The following is a 22,372-nucleotide window of genomic DNA, read 5'->3' as shown; positions in this document are numbered from 1 at the left end:
AGATTCAAACAAAATCGGGTCTCCTTGACAAAATGTAATGTTTCCATTTAACCCAAATATCACTAAATATGTCATATTGGAGTCTATTAATGAAGGTAATTCTTTCCATTTTAAACATCCCATAAACAATCTCATACCAGTCATTTAGTGATGGAATTTTTGCACTAAGCCATTTCTTGGTAATAGTCTTACGGGCAGCCAGACTCAGAATACCATACAACAGCTTGGACGTTTTATCTACATTCATTGAGTATAAATATCCAAACAAAAGTTCATCCCAATTAAAGGGAAGTTGCATACTAAAAATGGTCTGTAACTCAGAATGAATCGATACCCAAAAAGTGTTGATCAATGGGCAGGACCAAAACAAGTGGAAGTGTTTTATTCCTTGGGCCCCACAGTTTCTCCAGCAGCTAGTGATTAGAATAATGTTTACTTTGTGCAGGAGTATTAAAAAACCCACAGAGACTCTTCCTACCAAAACATCTCCATATATTAGAACTAGAAATTCTCCACTGAAAAGCACACTGCTAATACCAAATGTCATTTGAAATTGCTGTATTTGTTTCCCTTTCCCATTTTTTTTTAATGTAGGTAGTATTCCGCTTCTTAACCTCTTGTATACCCTTATACAGTCTAGAAATCACCTTGAGGCCGGGATCTGCCTGGTAAGCCTTGACAAATATATTCAAAACAGGTAGAGAGAAAAGATCTGTTCTCTTAGGTATAAAGTTATGTAGGTGATGCCTAATTTGAAGAAACCTAAAAAAATCCATTTTGCTTAACTGGTATTGATCTTTTACTGATTGGAAGTCCATAAGAATTCCCTTATCGTAAAACATACAATATGCCATTAAGCCTTGTCCTGCCCATTTTTTATATCTTACATCTAACTTATTGGGTAAAAAATCAAAATCAAAAGCGCACCATCTTAAAATCCTGGCCTCTTCATTCCAATCATTCTTATTAAGAAATTGTAACCAAAGTTTTAAAGGCAAGTTAGTCCATTGGTTTCCTTGATTAATTTGTTTTTTAATGAGTGTCACATCCCCTAAGCTTGCCTGAATTGGAAAACCTCTTAAGGCCACTGTTTCTGTTTCTATTTCTTTCCATCTCGCTTGGTAGTCTACATTACACCAACACACTAATATCCTCAATTGAGCTGAAATATAATAATCTTTCAAACATGGGAACCCCAACCCCCCTTTGTCTTTAGCCAACTGGATAGTTTGGTACTTAATCCGTGGTTTTTTCCCCTGCCATATGAACCTAGAGATTATTTTGTCCCATTCCTGAAATTGTTTATCAGTTATTTCAACTGGGAGTGTTTGGAACAAATAAAGCATCCTGGACAAGATATTCATTTTATCTGTATCAATACGTGATTCAAAATTTTAAAATGCTAATAAGTTCCATCTTTTAGTATCCTCATTTATTTTATAACACAAAGGATTAAAATTTGCATTATATATCTTAGAGAGATCTTTAGTAATATTTACTCCAAGATACTTCATCTGCTCCGACTCCCAGTTCAAATTGACTTTAGACTTAATTTCCTGATTTGGCTTATAATTAAAAGTTAATATGTGAGTCTTCGATATATTTAGTTTATAACCTGATAGTGAGCTAAAGGTCTCCAGAAGTGATAACAGCTTGGGGAAAGTAATGTTTGGATTTGTCAAGTAAATCAAAATATCATCAGCAAACAAGGAAATCTTATGCTCTCGACCCATGATCTTGACTCCAGTAATATTATTGCTTTGTATAACACTTTGACTCAGGGCCTCTATGAAAAGAGCAAAGAGTGAGGGACTTAAAGGGCAACCCTGACGTGTCCCTCTCTGTAAATTAAAAACATTAGAAAGCACCCCGTTAACTTTAATTCTTGCCCTTGGTGATTTATATAGTGCTTGAATAATCCTGATAAACGATTGATGAAATCCAAACTTGCCCATGACTTTATATAGAAATTCCCAATTAACCCGATTGAAGGCCTTTTCAGCATCTAAGCTCATAAGGACCATCTGAATTTTATTTTTTCCAACATAATCAATAACATGTAATGTTCGGCGAACATTATCTTGCGTTTGTCTCTGCTTAATAAAACCAGTCTGATCCAAGCTAATTATCTGAACAAAAATATTTTCAATTCTTTTGGCAAGGATGTATGTGAATATCTTATAGTCCTGGTTAAGAACACTAATAGGGCGGTAATTTTCACAATCAAGCCTGTCCTTTCCTTCTTTAGCTATTAAGGAAATAGAAGCCTCATTCCAAGATGGGGGAATTACTCCCATCTTTAAAATATAATTGAATGATGTTCTCATCAAGGGAATCAATAACTCTTTCATTTCCTTATACCAATCTGATGGGAATCCATCCGGGCCTGGGAATTTATTAGGTTTTAATTTTGAAATAGCTTTTTTAATTTCAATTTCAGATATGTCCTTGATTAAGATTATATTCTGGTTTTCATTCAGCTTTGGTAAGCAAAGTGAGTCCAAGAAAGATATCATACCTTTAACATCCAGATTGTGTGTATAGTTCTTTGTAAAATTTTAGAAAAGCTAACGGAATGTCTTCCAATTTATACACAATGTTATTTGTTTGAGGATCCTTTATTTCATGTATTATATTTTCTGATTGTTGTTTTTTTAATTTATAGGCCAGTAATTTTGCAGATTTGCCTCCTACCTCATAGTATCTTTGTTGTAAAAAAAAAAAAAGCCATATTTTTTTGTATTTCACTTGAAAAAATTTCATCAATTTCATTTTTCTTCTTTTGTATTTCTAATTTCAAATTTATATTTGTGCTTATTTTATGGGCATCTTCAAGATATTGTAGTTGCGCCTGGAGTTTTCTTAAATGCTCATTTCTCTTCTTTTTTAAGTTAGTACTGTAGCCTATAAGTTTTCCTCGTATAACCGCTTTTAGGGCATCCCATAAAATACTCGGAGAGACTTCTTCATTGTCATTTTCCGCTACATAATCTATTATATCTTGGCTAATTTGCTCTTTCAACGGACATAGAGTACTTGTATTTAATCTCCAAGATGTAACTCTTCTTTCGTGTCCAAGCACTACTTACAGATACAGTGGGGCATGATCCGATAAATCCATCACTCCTATCCTGCAATTGACCACACTGTTAAAGTCTTTTTGACACATAAAGAAATAATCCAATCTAGAATAAAATGAATGTGGGTGAGAAAAAAAGGTATAGTCCTTCTTGATGAGGTTTAATTCTCTCCATACATCTATAAGCCCTAAATACTTTAAAATTAATTTAATATTTTTGGTTATTTTATTTAATCCCGGGGCGTGTGGGTTTGATGAGTCCATAGACGGATTGAGTCGAACATTCCAATCTCCTCCCAAAATTAGAGTACCTTGTGCCTCTACAACAATCATTTCAAAAACCTGTTTAAAATTTTTTAACTCTGATCCTGGGGGAGCATTTATAAGAGTAGTCAGTGTACCCTCCAGATACCCCTTAACTAACACAAACCTCCCCTCCTTATCACCGATTTCTTGAATGCATTCAAAATTTAACCTACTCGAAATTAAAATTACCACACCCCTTTTTGAACTCTGAGGACAGGAAGAAGAATACTGGTTCAATTTCCATTTCTTTAGTTTTTCATGCTCAAACTTCGGTAGGTGAGATTCCTGTAGAAAGGCAACTTCTATTCCTTCTCTTTTTATTTTTGACATAATTTTACTTCTTTTAATATGACTCCCCAAACCATTTACATTAAATGACACTACTTTATTTACCTTACAAGGCATTGTTATACGACCTTATATGATTTTAATCTCTGCACATAGCCAAAAATCGAAAAGTACATCCCGAGTCAGAATAAATAAAATAAAAATCAATAAAATAATAATAATAATCACCCTCTCTTTAGCATTAAGCATTAACTGAGGGGTTTCTAGTTAAATCAACCAACCAAATCTTATCCTGGTGGAGAAAAGAATATATACTTTTGGCAGTACACATAAATCCTATAGACTCCCATTCAAAAAATAAAACAATTAAAATTTAAATTACAGTCATTACAGATATCAGAAGCCACAGTTATAGGCTTAACATTACTTTCAGCAATCATACAAACCAGATACATAGTCATTCAAAGCTTGAACCAAATGAGGTTCCTAAATAAAAACAGAGGTTTACATAATTGGCTTGGCAATGTTCTAGCCTTACCCCGGCATATCCAAAACAGCTTAAATTCCAAATATCCTCCACTTGCTTCGTTGTCTCTGCACTGCCTCGGATCCACGTTGGGAGTTCCGTTACTTTGTGACTCATCTGCTGGTTATTAAAGTACTCACTTTGTTGTAAATGCTGTCTGGTAACATTGGCTTTTCATGTTCCTTTCATGTGTTTTTTTGGCCACAGAGAAAGTGAGGCTAAAGCAGAGGCCCCAGCTGTATCAGGAAACCAGAAACATAACGAGTACAGATGTGGGATGCTCTTCCTCAGCGGGCTATACAGTGACCAATACCAGAGGTCTGATGTGGTTTTTGAATCACCAGCAACACCCACAGTTTTGTATCAGCTGTCTTTGACTGGAAATATGAGTGGTGTTTATCTCAGGGGAGAAAAGAGCAGGAGAGGAGAGAAAACAGAAGAGCACTTACAAAGATTTGCGCACAGCTTGGAGGTGAAAAAGAAACAAGCTGTCAAAACGTTGCCTTTAAATGATGGTGCCAGGGATAAGACAAATAAATGTTCAGCTGCTCTTGAAGACGGAAAATACATTGCACATTCCCGGCCATCGAGAGTCGTAAAAAATATTTCTTTATGTATTACAGATTTTGCAGATAGAAACCTGTGTGGGTTAGCCTGTTCTGGTCAAAATCATTAGGATAGAAAGTTTTATAAATTGTTACTATCATTCACAAAGACAAATAAAATAAAATAAAATATACAGCTGTCAGATGGTTACATACATTTATAATGGGCATGAATATCACAGTTTTAATCATTTCTTTGAAGTGTTTTCTAAGATGGAATGATTGTACAAGCGTATATGTGTGTAACACCTCAACCAGGTGTTTTTGCTATCCCTCAGCAAGCTTCTGGCATAATTCTTCTATGCATAATTGTTTGGTTTCCTGGTGTAGCTTTTAAACATAGTCCAAAAATTTCAATAGGGGCATTGGGAGAGCAAAAAACTTGACGTTAGCCTGCTTTATCCATTCCAAAACCAGGTTTTGTGCTTTTGATATAATTCCTGTTTCAAGCATTTAGCTGTTTATTTGAGGTAAAGTTGAAGAATCTGGAGGTAGTCGTCCTTCTTCATTATTCCAGTATCATTAGCAGCAGAACAGCTCCAGAGCATAATGTTACTACCACCGTGCCTAATGGCTGCTATCCGGTTGTTAAGTCTGACGTCACTAGCCGTGTCTGGGCCTAAACTCCGCTGCAGGTCCATATATCAAACGATCACTATGGCACTACTGAGAGTTGAAAAACTGTCTAAAGTCTTTCGTCTTTAATAAAATGATCAGCGTTCTGCTCTACCAGGTGTAACAATTGAGTTTAACATCCAGGCATCCATGAAAACGGAATTTATGACATTTAACGGAGTTAGAAGTTAGCAGGAAGTTAGCTCGCTAGCTTCTATCTAAATACAATATAGCATGTCCTGACTGCGGGGTTTTGGAAACAAATTAAAACGTACAGCTCTGTTATCACTTCCAACATAAATGAAGACAGAAAACTAAACAGCAGTGACGTTTGTAGGGTTACTGAAGTTTGGCTAGCTGGTATATAATGATGTGCTACGTGACCGCTAGCGACACAGGTATGTTAGCATAATATAAACAAGCTAACTTTTTTCCCACTCGATAAAAGTTAACGTGAGTTTTCTCGGTGGTCAGGAACAAATGCAATCGCATGGCTGGATGCTGTAAAAGGACCAAACTTCAGCCAGGAGAACAACTGAGATAATCCATCCACAATACGAGGTTAGTCATTCATATACTGCTGCATGGGCTGGGCTGTAGTTACATCCTAAGGTTTTAAAAACTGAGCTTAAATAAATGATTAGCAGTAATAAAAGCCGAGGGAGGTCAACAGTGATCACTGACTGTTTTAGGAGCTTTTTGAGATTAAATAGAAGAAAATACATAACATTAAACACGTTAACAACACAAAAGCCATATTAAACGCAGACTACTTTAGGCCCGGAAGTAGGATCCGTCACGTCATCACTTAACGACCGGATAGTGTTCTTGGGTTTGACCTTTACTCCTCCAAACATACCTCTTGTCATTGTGGCCAAATAGCTTGATCTCTGTCAGGTCTCCAGCAACCATTTGGCTTGTCCATGTGTAACTTTAATTTCAGTCAACCTTAAAGGAATCCATTTTAAAACAATGGCTACTTTTTAGGTTGGATGGTGATGTAAATCTCACTTTACTGTGGACAGTGAGGTAAGTGTCAAAGCAGTTTTCTGGATAGACAGACTGACACCAAACAGAGAAAGACAGAGAACTTAAATACACAGGGAAAGTGAAACTAAATACAGTGAACATGGAGACACCTGACTCTGACTGTGGCTACATTCACACTGCAGGAGAAAGCGCATCAAATCCAACTTTTTTGACCCTATGCGACCCATATCCGATCATGGTATGACAGTTTGAAAAGCACAAATCCAATATTTTCAAATCTGACCTAGGTCACTTTCGTATGTGGTACTGAATCCAATAAATATCTGATGTTTTAGAAAGCGACTGCTGTTTGAATGGTCATGTCGCATTAAATCCGTCTTTTACATCATTGACACAAGACGGACGCCAATTATCAGCGCCGGAGAAGACAAACCTCTGCACAGAGGTAGCAGCCACTGCTCCAAACAAAGCCATTGTTAAAGCACGGGCTCTCTTTTTTCTCAGTGTCCTTCTTTCTCTAATTAATTTGTCAAAATTCTGTCGATTACGACTATGCAGAAATTGATAGACTGCTGCAACAACACCTACTAGCTCTGTGGCCGTCATTTTTACTTCCATAAACAGAGAGCGTTGTGTGTGATGTCGTCTTTTGCACATGCGGGTTGCTTTGAAGGCCATGAACCGTTCACTCTAGAGCGGGTTTGGTGTCACATTTTATTTGTAGTGTGAACAACCAGACAAAAAAAAAATCGGATTCGATCAAAAAAATCGGAATTAAGCATTAAGACCTGCAGTGTGAACGTAGCTTAAGATGTGGATTTAAAATGGTGGACTGACGAGGAGCGTGAACATTGTAGAAACATACAGAGGGGGAAAGGAACTGGAGATATGAACATAACTAAGAGAGGAACACAGGGTGAAAACACAAGGGGAACTAAATCAAAAAGCAACTAACATGGCAAACTAGACAGAAGAGAAAGAGCTTTAAATAACTACATGACTTGAGCATAAACAATGAATGTCAAAATACAAGAAACTCAAAACACTGGGTCACACAACACAGGACCGTGACAGTTTCCAGTTCATGGCAGGCTTGATTCTTGGTGGTTCCTGGGTTGTTCCTAAACATCCTAACTAATTTTCTCTCATATAAAGGTGATAGTGTGAGCCTTCTACTAGACCACAGCAAAAGTGCTGACACAGCCAAACAACTTGTACTTATTTACAGTTGTTTGAAATGATCTTTGAATCTGCAATTAGTTGTTTAGAAATGGCTCCAAAAGGCCTCCCCAACTCATGCAAATCTACAATTCTCCTTCTTGGCTTATCACTGAGTTCTTTGGACTTTCCCATTGTTCTGAGTATCGATCAATCCAACGAGTCTAGTCAAATAAATCTTTTTTTTAATCCTGTCAAAGAGAAAATACCAGTCGTACTTAATCATGATCACTAACAAGTAGTTAATATGGTTAAAATACATTGTAGAAAGTGAATGCATGCATATTTCTGAACCTCTGAAGTCATTAAAGATACAGGGAGTGCAGAATTATTAGGCAAATGAGTATTTTGTCCACATCATCCTCTTCATGCATGTTGTCTTACTCCAAGCTGTATAGGCTCGAAAGCCTACTACCAATTAAGCATATTAGGTGATGTGCATCTCTGTAATGAGAAGGGGTGTGGTCTAATGACATCAACACCCTATATCGGGTGTGCATAATTATTAGGCAACGTCCTTTCCTTTGGCAAAATGGGTCAAAAGAAGGACTTGACAGGCTCAGAAAAGTCAAAAATAGTGAGATATCTTGCAGGGGGATGCAGCAGTCTCAAAATTGCAAAGCTTCTGAAGCGTGATCATCGAACAATCAAGCGTTTCATTCAAAATAGTCAACAGGGTCGCAAGAAGCGTGTGGAAAAACCAAGGTGCAAAATAACTGCCCATGAACTGAGAAAAGTCAAGCGTGCAGCTGCCAAGATGCCACTTGCCACCAGTTTGGCCATATTTCAGAGCTGCAACATCACTGGAGTGCCCAAAAGCACAAGGTGTGCAATACTCAGAGACATGGCCAAGGTAAGAAAGGCTGAAAGACGACCACCACTGAACAAGACACACAAGCTGAAACATCAAGACTGGGCCAAGAAATATCTCAAGACTGATTTTTCTAAGGTTTTATGGACTGATGAAATGAGAGTGAGTCTTGATGGGCCAGATGGATGGGCCCGTGGCTGGATTGGTAAAGGGCAGAGAGCTCCAGTCCGACTCCGACGCCAGCAAGGTGGAGGTGGAGTACTGGTTTGGGCTGGTATCATCAAAGATGAGCTTGTGGGGCCCTTTTCGGGTTGAGGATGGAGTCAAGCTCAACTCCCAGTCCTACTGCCAGTTTCTGGAAGACACTTCTTCAAGCAGTGGTACAGGAAGAAGTCTGCATCCTTCAAGAAAAACATGATTTTCATGCAGGACAATGCTCCATCACACGCGTCCAAGTACTCCACAGCGTGGCTGGCAAGAAAGGGTATAAAAGAAGAAAAACTAATGACATGGCCACCTTGTTCACCTGATCTGAACCCCATTGAGAACCTGTGGTCCATCATCAAATGTGAGATTTACAAGGAGGGAAAACAGTACACCTCTCTGAACAGTGTCTGGGAGGCTGTGGTTGCTGCTGCACGCAATGTTGATGGTGAACAGATCAAAACACTGACAGAATCCATGGATGGCAGGCTTTTGAGTGTCCTTGCAAAGAAAGGTGGCTATAATGGTCGCTGATTTGTTTTTGTTTTGTTTTTGAATGTCAGAAATGTATATTTGTGAATGTGGAGATGTTATATTGGTGTCACTAGTAAAAATAAATAATTGAAATGGGTATATATTTGTTTTTTGTTAAGTTGCCTAATAATTATGCACAGTAATAGTCACCTGCACACACAGATATCCCCCTAAAATAGCTAAAACTAAAAACAAACTAAAAACTACTTCCAAAAACATTCAGCTTTGATATTAATGAGTTTTTTGGGTTCATTGAGAACATGGTTGTTGTTCAATAATAAAATTATTCCTCAAAAATACAACTTGCCTAATAATTCTGCACTCCCTGTATATGCCGAACAATCAAGACACCCTAGAAGAATAATGCTTCAAAGAAATAATTGACAGCCCTAAATTACCTTGATATGAATCCCTATGATAACTGTGTGTAATCATCTGATCACAAATGTATCTACCTTAACAGGAATAAAGGTAAGTGAGCAACCAGTTTTAGTGTGAACCAGCTCACCAGAAGATTGTTTATTTAAAGATAAGAGCAATTTCCTGGCAAACTGGTGATGCAGCATAAGTCAGTTGTGCGTTCTGAGAAAATTGTGAAAGTAAATCAGATTGTTTATGATTGTGTGACTATCTGGATTTGTCTTGCTATAACTGTTGTTCAACTGGTTGTCTAACTGCCTTAGTGACTGACAGTCCAAACGGACAAATTCCTCCTCAGAGTCACAAACAATGAGTCACTCTACTAAGCTAGCACTTCTGATGACTTATAGGTTTTCTCCTTACTAAGGCACATATCAGATACATCAGCTGCATCTCAGTTACATAACCCAGACATATAGTCAGACCAGACATTTTTGTTGTTAGACCGTGAGTTATTTCCTCCAGTGTGCGAGCCCCAGGTGCCTGATCACAATAGCGAGTCAGCATATCAACTGTGTGTCATAACACAGCGTAATTAACCGCCAGAGTCTGGCACACACAGAAAGTCGACCCTCTTAAAGATCTTCTGACACGCCAAGCCCTCCAACTACTGTGGCTAAATTAACCTACAGCTGGATCTCACAGCTGGAACTATATGCAGATGCTCCCATTTCTCCAGGCATACACACAAGCACACACAGACACATTAATACACAAAAGCTGTGCAAAAGATAAACAACCTTCTCCGTCTTTACACATACTTGAAAGCAAAAACAAAACACACGACTTTCCAAAGCGCAGGTGACTCCTCTTACTCATTTGCAAACCGCCGTGGAGCACTCACGCAAACATCCATGCCACCCACATTCATAGTTCGAAGAAAAAATTAGAAGCATTCAAGACGAGAAAGTGAAAAGCTCGCATGTGGGAACTTGCAGGAAGTCCATTAGATGCTGAGTAAGTGAAAAAATGGCGTTAATAAATAATTAGTGCAATGAAAGTGCGTGAGCAGCTCAGGGCAGTGTAAGTGTTATTGGGGTTTTTTTGTTTTTAGAAATAGATATAAGCTAATATTGTTGATATGGAGTGAGGATAGATGAACTACTATTCTTTCCTTGAATTTCTTGTTGCATCGCATCTGTCTGTGCAAAGCATGAAGCGGTCCAGCGTACTGTTGCAACCAGCTCAGCCTGTTCTCATTCCCAGGGTGTCATACATGTCTTTTGGCATATCAGAATTCCACACAAGTTGTCCTTTGACATCTGTGTCATGACTCACCAGGTGTATGGCAGTTGTGAAGTGGGTCTTTCAAATGCGTAAAATCGCAAAGGTCCACTTGTCTTGATATTTAAACAGACTCGTCCAGGGTTTATGTTGCGAGGAGGCATATTTAAAGTAAACAGCAATTTTTTCCTAAACCAAAAGGAGAAAACAGAGCAAACAAAGTGGGAAAAGGAAGCTCCCAAATGTCTCCTGGATGACAAACTTTTCCCAGTCATCCCGGTCAACTATTTTACACACACTTTCACCTCTTCAAAAGAGGATTGCTACCTCTCTGCTACCGTGTTCCCCCCTTTTACCTGTTTTAAAACTTCATGTAATGCATGGCTGTTGTTGTCATCCCACCTCTTTAAGAACTACAACATTGTCGTTTGCTGTTTTTATCAGCTTTAACACGATATAAATGAACTTTCTTTCTCATGCTTGTAGATTATACTTCCAAACCTTAACTTTGTTTGATTGGAAAGAGTCAGGTGTCAGGTCCCGATGAACTTTACAGATAACTACTTTGGGCTGCTCCCTTGTTCTCAAAGGTAGCTTCACATGTTGATTTTGGCAGATCAAATGCTTTTCCTGATGCAACTTCAAGGAATTTGTGTCACCTCCCAGAATCAGAATCAGAATCAGAATCAGAATACTTTATTGATCCCTGGGGGAAATTATTTTTTGTTACAGTGCTCCATTTTAAACCAACATTAAGACAAGACAGACAATACACTAACTAAGAATAGTACAATATATACATATATATACATACATACATACATAAGTCACTTATAAATAAATATTTGGAAAAGAAACATGTGTAGTTGTAGCAGCAAACAGTGTGTTAAGTGGATGCGTTGTACAGGGAGATGGCCACAGGCAGGAATGATTTCCTGTGTCGTTCAGTGGTGCTTTTCGGTAATCTCAGTCTCTCACTGAACGAGCTCCTGTGACTGACCAACATGTCATGGAGTGGGTGGGAGGTGTTATCCAACATTGTCTTTATCTTGGACAGCATCCGCCTCTCCGACACCACCTTGAGGGAGTCCAGCTCCATCCCCACAACATTGCTGGCCTTACGGATCAGTTTATTAAGTCTGTTGGCATCTGCGACCCTCAGCCTGCTCCCCCAGCATGCAACAGCATAGAGGATCGCACTGGCCACCACAGACTCATAGAAAATCCTCAGCATTTTCTGGCAGATGTTGAAGGACCTCAGTCGCCTCAAAAAATAGAGACGACTCTGGCCCTTCCTGTAAAGTGCTGTGGTGTTTTTAGCCCAGTCCAGTTTATTGTCAATGTGTACTCCAAGGTATTTATAGTCCTCCACAATGTCAACACTGACCCCCTGGATTGAAACATGGGTCAAGTGTTTCCTGAAAACTTGTCTTATGCAAATGTTTAAACTGCTTCTGATTAACTTTACAGATACTGAATAATTATTCAGGTGTCTTAGCAGCCTTAAACTAAAACTCTGACATGATATGCAGCAGACCAACCAAGCCGCCTCATGTTTTGATGTTTTATGTTATCCTGATTATTTTACATTAGTTTTCGCATTCTGATATATTTTAGAATTTATTTATGTATTTAATGTAATTACTCTTAGTCTTGGGTGTTGTTTATGTTTCTGCAGCACTATTGTGCTGAAGAAATTAGTAGTTTAACATCTAGCTCACTAGTGTTGACAAAATGAATCCCGTTTCTTAGGGTTTGCTGCGGTGACATGCATGTATTCTTCTTACAGGCCCACTCCCTGGGGGGCCTTGAAAAGCAAGGGAACCCTATGTACTTTTGGCTGCTCCCTTTGTTCCTAAAGAGATTGCCACAGTGGCTTGCATGTTTGATTTGGTACAGATATTAGGGTGGATGCCCTTCTTGGAACAACCCTTCCTTTTAGCAAGGACTGGGAGTGGCACTAGGAGTACACTATTGTGACTCCCCTGAGGCTTGAATTGTGACTCCACCCGGCCTTGAACCGGGTTCTTTTTCATCTAAGGCGAATGAATGACATTGAACCACTGAAAAGACAATTGACATTTTTGGCATTTAAAGTGGAGACATGCTTCTCATGTAGGTGTCAAATAGGGACAAAATATATAGCATACAACAACAAGTTGACAATATCAAGGATTTGTACAGTTAAAACAAAGGTGATAGAATCTAACAGTCAAAGACTACGGTGAGTAAGTAACTGCCTTCTGTTAATCGGGATTATTACCAGGACAAATACGATGTTAAAGACAAAAGATTCTATCTTCTGAGTCCATCTCAGTATTATTCATCACTGTCCATGTGGCTAAAACTGTATTGTCACATTAAATAAGTACCAAAAACTGTTTTATTTTACTCAGCGGATTTGGTATGGACCAGATCCACTGAGTAAAATCCCTTGGACCTTATCCCCTTTTCTATTCTTTTGTTTTTAGCTAACCTTCCCAGCTCTTTGACGTAGCGTAGCTCTACCTGTTCTTCATCTGGCTCTTATGTTCTCTTGTGTATCGGAACAACAGCTAATCTGTTCTCTTACTTTTCCATATTTTTGTTTAGCTTAGGCATTTATAAGCATAGAAGTATCAAACACACAACTGTTACTCTGTTTCCATCTTCCAAAAGTTAGTGCAACAAGATTAGGAGCATTTTTTTAACTTTGGACATAGTGAGGACATGCTGTTCCTCCCTGCATCTCATGTTAATTACAAGCTAGCTGCGATTCCAGCTGCAGACACGACAGTGACATTAATTCTCGCGTCTAACGTTTGGAACCATACCAAATGAGCGCATTTCTCAAAGCTTTTGAACTATTTTGACTTTATAAATGAACATAAATATGAATTTGTAAGGCCACGTCAACACTGAGGATGTATGTTAGCAGATCTAACAGTGGGTGTGTGCACACATGTCTGTCCCCTCTTGGTAAGTGTGTATCACAGGCATGCGTCTGGGGATCTGTGTTGAAGGAAGGTCAAACCTCGGTCCGGGTAATTTGCCACAGATGAAACTTGATTCCAGTCCAGGGGACGAGTGCAAGTAAACGTTTCAAAGCTGCAGGAAATCTATTAGCACCTGGTGGGACTCTCCGCACACCCTACTCCATCCCTGCTCCCCCTCCCTACCTCCTTCTATCCCTTACTCTGCCGCCTCACCTCTCCACTCTCCACCCTAGTTAATAAAGCCACACAAGACCACCACACTCCTGCTGTGCCACTAAAGCCAGGGGATTAGTGAGTGTGTGCTTGTGCACATGTGTCTGTCTGTGGCGTGTGGCAAAGCATGCATTTAATGCCTGTAATATGTGGACCTCAAAAAGAGCATGTAATGTATCTGGACCTGTCTTTTTTACACACGTGGAGCCAGTTAGCAGGGAATGAGGTGCCAGACAAGCATGCAGCAGCTGCCACATGAGAAACAATAGCTCATGATGCAGGCACAGTAGGTTGCTGTCACTGCTGAATGCTGACTCTAGGTCAGATAAGATGTCCTGCTAAACCTGGTGGGACGATGTTCGTAGTGTCGGGGGAAAGAGAATTATGGTCAGCTTCACCACAAATATACAGCTAGATGCTCAAAGGAGGAGAAAAAAATGTCACACTGTTTTTTCATAACAACTGGATTTCACATTAAACATTTAGATGAGAAAATATGGAAATATTTATGATACTCATGCCAAATCTTCTTCTGCACTCAAGCAATTCCAACAGAACTTGTTAGATATTCTTACAAACCCATCGGTTAGACCTAATCCTAATGATCAGAGCCATGCAACGCATTTCCATCTATTTCACGATCCACTCCAGAGACAAATACCCGTTCACACTTTTTATTTATTTCTCTGGACTGTGGGAGGAAGTCAGAGTACCCAGGCACCATTTAACTTAACATGCATGTTGGGCAGAACATGCACACTCCACACAGGAAGGCACTCCGGACCCTTCATTACCTGAAAATCAATTTCTTTTTGGGGGGAAACACTCAACATACATCACATAGTGTAAATAATGAGTGCACGGTTCATTAAATACATTTTCACTAGTAAATTTTCAACTGTTTTCAGTATGAACTGCATTGTCACGTGTTAAAATGGAACGCTTGAAAACTAGGGAAGACTGAGTCATCCATTGCGAAATGTTTGTGCTCGTGTCTGAGTCAGACTTTGCACCTGCAACATGCCAATAAGCAAGCACACCTCGCTTAAATACATAAACAAGGCATTTGTGAGTTAACTTTAATTAATAAAGGTGTTATCTTTTCAGTTATACCGAATGCCAGTCACTCAAAACTGTTTCACTTATTGTAATCACTAAGGTATGTGTCTGTCACTTTGTACTCACATGGCTCATAACGTTTTCTAAGATGAAGCCTCAGATGAGGGTCAAATGAAAAAGATTTTTCTGCCTAATGCTGGGCAGACACTGTGCGATTTTTTCAGTCGCGCGATTCAGCTCCTACTCAAACTGTACGGTTGACTCGCAGGGGTTAGATGTTCATAGGTCATGATGCAGGGTCTCACACTATATGGCCCGATGCTCTGATGTGACCTAAGTGCTCACACTGTGCGTCCATAAAATGAAGGTTATAACAGAAATTCTGTCGCTCGCTCTCCCTCTCTGTCTTTCAATCACACAGACACGCACACCACCACCATCAACTTTGCTAAATTGCTAATGAAAAACATTGATCAGGCAGCTGTGATTGAGCAGCAGTGTAGATCCAATTATTTTCACGGTTGTTGTGGTCGTGATAATTTTGTGAGGCCACATCGAAAAGGCTCGGATGAGCTTTCCAAAGTTCTACAAGATGTGCCTCCATCGCTTGTGTCCAGATCACACGCTGCACTGCCGTGCTGCTCCGTCTTTTTCGCTGACATTTGTGTTTGCGCGTGCGCAGTGTGACAAACTGCGGTGACACCCTCACGACGGTCGCGACGGTCGTGACACCCTCACGACCAAGCGATTGATGATCGGGAGCTGGTCGTGGGGTGTTAATCGCATCTCGTTACCCCACGTATACTATACGATGCACGACGCACGATGAAGGCCAAAATCGGGCCGATCGCCAAAACGGTCGCACGACTCAAAAATCGGCTCAAAATGGGCCAAAAATCGCACAGTGTAAGCCCAGCATTAAGATATTTTGGCATAGAGATCCCATAATTATAATTGTGCATTTTATCCTGGGGCAAGTAATCTGGGTGGTGTTTCCAACTGCTGATACAACTTGTGACAGTTTGGGTGTGCTTTCAAAATGTTTTTGTTAAATGCAATTGCTGATATTTTCCGCGTAAATTTTCTCTCTCTGTTGCTAAATGCTGACTCCAGGTCAGATAATGTGTCCTGCTGAAGCTGCTGGGATGATGTTGGTAGTCCACAGGCAAAACTAGGTACACAAACACAGCCCTAACCCTGATTAGACCTCATCCGAATGAGAATACCTTTATGTTAAAACATAACATTTCAAAGGAACACAGGATCCTCTTGCTGTGAGGCACTTTTGATTTTTTGCTCAAGGGCACCTGTTACTGCCTCTTCTTCTTTGGGAAATCTCTACATACTGTAGGTAGTATGATATATACAATAAGCATGTAGTTCATTAGATAAATATTCACTGGTAAATTTGTAACTATTTTCAGTTTGAATTTCACTGTCTTGTGCTAGAATGGAAAGAATGAACTCGAGGGAACACTGAGTCAGTGGGAAATACTTGTGCTGATGTCTGAGTGACAGTTTGAAATAATGCCTGCAGCATGCAAACAAGCAAGGTATTCATCATTTACGTTGCGAGCGCTTAAAGCTATTTATCTTTCTGTGATCATGAAGATATATGTCTTCCACTTATGCAATTTTTTTTTATACTTGTAAGAATACTTGACTTTTTTTGGGATGGATCCCAAAAGTTGCAAAATACAATGGTTTTTTTTTTTTTTTTTTTTTTTTTTTTTTTAATACGGGACAGACTTGACTGGGGGAAAGAAGGGGAGAAAGAAAGAGGGAAAGAGAAACAGCTGAGAAGAGGGACGGGGGAGAAGGGCAAAAGACAAAAACCAACAGAACGGGCAGAGAAAAAAAAATGCATATATCAATCACCTGGATCACCTGCTGAGAAAGAAAAAAGAAAGCAAGCAGAAGAGAACAAGAGTAATAGAATAAACAACATCACAATGATATATGGGAATATGACAGTAAATACTAAATGTTAAACATTATTGTGCAGCACATAAGATCAACAGAACACAGTGTGCTTTGAGGTAGGAGCCAAAAAGGGTGTAGTTTGTGGGTGTGATCACCCGTGTGTACACCTGTGAGCATGGACGCGCTTGTTTTTTGTTTTTTTAAAAGGTTCCTTCATGTAATAATCTGCTAGAGGGTGTGGGGGGGGCCACAGCCCCGTCCTCCAGGGCTTGAAGCAGGTGTGGAGGAGATCAAAACTCCAGACATCCAGAGGCCCCCAGAACACAAGAGACCAAGGAAGACCAACAGAGGGGCAGCTGCGCCACTGTCCCAGAAAGAGCTGAGGACAGTCCCAGATGAGGGCTCACTCAGCAGCCGCGGAGCAGAAGCCAGGGGGAGTTGCAGTGACGCGCCCGTGAGCTCCGCCGGCAGCCAGCTGCGCCTGAGTGACCGAGCCCCAGGCCGAACAATGGTTTTTCTACCTCAGGGTATATTCGGCAAGGTGTCAATGCATAAGTATGAACTTGCACCATTTCATCCTGGGGCAGGTGATCTAAGGAGCTTTCCCAATTGTCTCACTCGTGATATAACGTCGGCCTGAGTTTTAAGATCAAAGCGTGCTATGTTGTTAGATCCAATCAGTAATTTTTTTTCTCATACATGTCGTTCTCCATGGTGGCTTAACTGGTTTTATGTTTTGTTTTGATTTGTTTTTTCTTGGTTATTTTGAACCACCTAGATAACGAAAAACCTGACAGCAGATACTGAGCCGTCAGAGCTTATTAATCGACCCATTTTTATAAAAGCAGACAAACTGAAAAAAATTTGTTTGAAAAGAATTGGAAAATTCTGCATTAGAACACTGGCTAACTCAAACGTAGTCTTTAAGCATAATTAACTCTACAGCTTCTTTTTTCCTGCAGTGAAAAAATCAGATAATTTAAGTCAACTGAGTCTGTGGAGAGTTTGGGCGGTCGTGAGCACGCTCGCCTGCTCACCAGCTAGCTCGTGTTCAGGGTCCGACCTAATTGGGTTTATGTGCGGGAATGTTTTCCAAAGCCACACTTGTGAAATACCTCCACATCTGCTGCCCATTAGCGGTGGACATAACACACAACAGAGAGAGGAAAGCCCCCAACCCATTGATTCATTGGACCGCAGCCCGACTTTTATTGCAGCAGAGAAAAAAAGGCTCGCTGCAACACAACGAACGCTGCATTACCCATCTCTATTTCTTCCTCCCCAGTTCTCTATTTCATCTGGTTTTTTGTTCATTTATTTATTCATTTTTATTTTGGACATTTAATCTTTCTATCTATTTGCTATTCCCATGAACAACATCTTGCTCTCTTTATCTTGAAATTAGAGTTCCTGCACCAGTCTTTTCTCCTCAGGTGCAGCCAATCCTCTTTGAGAATCTACCCATTTTGCGAGTCTCAACCATCAACTTTTCACACCTATATTTTCCTATTTTCATCAAACAGCTCTTATTTCCCACACCCGCTTCCCAACTCTGTGAGCTTCAGTGTCTAGTTTTTCGATAGCTATTTATCTATGTCGACATTACTTCCATCTCTTTCTTCTTGTCACTCCCCAGGGCAAGGACGTCCTTCTGTTTAATCCCATGGTGAGCATGAGGAGAAACTAGCAAGGGGGTCTGACAGCCCCCTGACCCCTCATCTGTCATCTGCAAGGGGAAAAGCACCCTCCTAATTGGGGAAAAGCGTTGAGGGGTTGTGGGGCTGGTATGGAGGTTGTTATTCTAGTGTTGGCGGGGTCAGAGGTGAAAAGGGGGTGATCACACCGGTGATTAGCCTCCTTCATGTGCAGGAATGGAGGGAAGCATGGACAGGGGGAGTGTTTGTTGAGCAGCTGGGGTGTAAAGTAATTAGAGAGAAATGGGTAAAGCCCTGCAATAAGCATGGCCAGTGCAGCAAATGATACCGCCCTGGTTCAGGGCACGGGGTTGTAAATAACAGAGGTGATGGCTGATGAGGCTCAACGCTGATAAGTTGAGTCCAGGTACAGATAAAAGCAAGAATAATCCAAGCCAAACTATGAACACCAAATATTTGCATGCATATGTACACATATGATCAAAGTGTGCATCACTGAGCACTTTATTCCCACTAAAAACTTTAACACTGTGAGATTTCATGTAGCAGTTCACTGAAAAAGGGTTATTAATATTGCTATTGTAGCCCTTTGAACTACTTCCTCCCAAATGCTCAGAATATCAGTAATCAGAGACCTGGAGCTTCCAGCTGGATAAGCAAATTAGCTGTGTTTAAAAAGCATTTATCTTAAACAGCAGTGTGCTGGCATTATGCTGCAAGCAGTCGAATGAGTCTCCTTTTAACGAATGCAGTGTGAGCAGACAATTTAAAAAAGCACCTTTCCTCCCTGAATCCACTTGATGAGCAACGCTACCAATCTCTGAAGGTCTCTCTGCTCTGCACTTCCCCTGTCCACACCTCTTTACTTGACTCAGCAGGCCATTAAATGGATGTGTGTTTATGTAGGCATAAATGGAGAGAGCAAGAGTAAAAAACAAAAAAGACAGCCGTATATACTCACACGTGATATGTAAATAATATGTAACATGTAAGAAAACTACGTCTTTGATACCTAAGTGGTATAATTTTCACTATATGCATCTATGTGTATGGCGATGTTTAACTCTGCAAAAATTAGAATTAACAAATGAAAAATGTATTTACAGACAAAAATGAATCAATTTCTGTCACATTATATAAAGGCATCTGTGCCTAAATAAATTTTAATTTCAATTACGCTCAGTTTAATGAAAGATGAGTTTATTTATTAAGTAATTTTCTAACTTTCCCCCCTTTTTTGATTTGACACGTTCAATCCTCCATATAGGAAAATAAAAATAAAATTTTACCATTTCAACCTCAGCGTTTGATCGGGAAAATAAGCCCATTTGGTGTTTGGGGTTTTTTTTTTAAACAAAAGTAGAGATTGAGATCTAATAGGAAGAAGAAAATTGTTTCAATCAATAATCACATTTGTTTCTTTTCTGCCTGGAAGCGTATTTTCTTAATGTGGCAGAACCAAAGGACTCGAGAAAGATCAAGGTTGCAATTATTATCGTTATCTCCCCTGGATGACATTGGCCTGCTGGAATTTAAGGGCGATCTCACATCAGCTTGAAGTCATCTGAGAATTATCTTGCTATCAGATAAAAAAAAAAGTAGCTTGTGAACACGCTGTCATGAACTGGGCCATGTAGTTTCTGGCAGTTGTGAAGTTTATGTCAGTTACACTGATTGCGTCTTAAACTTGTATTTAAATAAAACGATCATATACATCATACATAACATCTCCTGCTCTCATTAACAGTGCTGCAGAATGACTGACATCTTGGATTCCTCAGCACCAGGCCTGGAGTGAAAAAAATAAATTGTGGAAGGCAATACTCCCATTGCTTTGGTCTGTTATGAAAGCGCACTCCAACTTCCAACATCTCCTCCCTCGATGCATAATCAGCTGTCAAACCTAACTTATTCACGCAAGGCTTGTGAAGCACATGGGACAGGGCGCGCTGTAATTCAAAAGGTACCAATCTACAGAAATTTCCTCCAAGACAGATTTCGAGTGTCTGGATTTCTTCTTTGCTCTACCACTGATTGACAGGTTGTGTGCATGCTGAACAGCGCACCTACACGCCTGCTGCCAGGGCCTACAGAGTTCCAGTTTGAAGCCCCCTGAGCGCACGCATACACACACCTCTACACCTGCTGGTACACTTTTGTACCACATACGCATACGAAAGGCAAGCAAAGGGACCAAAGAGAAATAAAATGACCTGCACGCGTCTTAATGAGGGAGGGCTGGGCGTCTGGCATTTACCTCAAACCATTTCTTCCCCCTCCTGCTCTCTCTGGAGGGCTTTAAGTCTGCCGCCTGTTAACGGCTGAAGTGTGGATTTCCTGTCAAATAAGGGTTAGAGCCCAACAAAAGTTCTGTACTCTAGTACCTAAATAGGATCACTTCCAGCTGCCCCACCTAAACACACACATTTCATGTCTTATAACGTCCCTATAGGGATTTATACTGTTCCTGTGGTGCTCAGTGTTGTCTTTATAGTGACCTTATTGTACCTTTATGGCACTTTTAAACTCCAGTGATCAGTGCAACAATAATAAAGATAGAGAACATTAGAAAGTTCTATGCTGCATTTTGCTCCAGCCAATCGTATCCCTTTATAAAGCAAATAATATAGTTGTTAGGACTGTGTAAGGTCACTTTACAATGTGCTATTACCATACGCCATGACTCTTGGAACTGTTTTCACCTCATATATATTTTTATCCTGTCTGATTCGCTCAGTCCCTGACAGATATTTTTCATTTTTGTCATTTGACTTCCCTGAGAACAATTGACCCTGTATGCCTTTGAAAGAAGATGCTCTCCCGTGATGGCGAGTCCGTGCAAATTTGGTGGCATGTTTGTCACTGTGAGGAGCACATTCATCATAGAGACAGTTATGATACGGACATGCACTGACACGCTGAATGACTGAAGAAACTCAGTGTTTTTGTATCAATTGGCTGGAGTTCAGAGATAAAGTATTTGCTGCAGTTTCAGTGTCTTGCTTCAGGGAATTTAAGTGAACTATTTCTTCCTTGTTTTATGTATTCTTTTATGTCTGTGCACTGTGTCTGGTACATTAGGTATTTTGCAACTGGCTAATCCACAGAGGATGCAATCAATACCTTGTGCCAAGATCTCTTTGATGCAACATGTAAAGAATCCCATCTGCCTTTTTGGCTGAGCCACACTGAGGCAAGTGAGGAGGGACAGAAAAGGGGATCTTTCAAGAAAAAGCTCTTGCCTCATGATCACCAGACCAATAAAGGTCCTTTAATTATTTTTGCATGGCCTCAAGACAACACACTATGGCCACTTCAGCCTCAGTGCTCCACTGATGTAAAAGGGTGAACAGCTTCTACCAAGTAGCACTGGAGCCCCCCAGGGGTGTGTTCTGAGCCCCCTGCTGTACTCTCTGTACACATATGACTGTGTGGCCACTACCAGCTCCACCACCATCATCAAGTTTGCTGACGACACCGTCGTGGTGGGCCTGATCTCTGATAACAACGAGACGGCCTACCTGAAGGAGATTAGGAATCTGGAGAACTGGTGCCAGAGGAACAACCTCCTTCTAAACGTCAGTAAGACAAAGGAGCTGATAGTGGACTTCAGCACTAAGCAGGAGAGGAACTACCAGACCCCCGTCATCAACGAGTGCCCAGTGGAGAGAGTGGACAGCTTCAAATACCTCGGAGTTCACATCACGCAGGACCTGTCATGGTCCTG

This window comes from Copadichromis virginalis, linkage group LG17 (genome assembly GCF_057382275.1).
Source record: "Copadichromis virginalis isolate Kocher_CV1m ecotype Utaka linkage group LG17, C_Virginalis_male_GT1.1, whole genome shotgun sequence".
NCBI lineage: Eukaryota > Metazoa > Chordata > Actinopteri > Cichliformes > Cichlidae > Copadichromis > Copadichromis virginalis.
Note: the sequence above shows the minus strand (reverse complement) of the source record.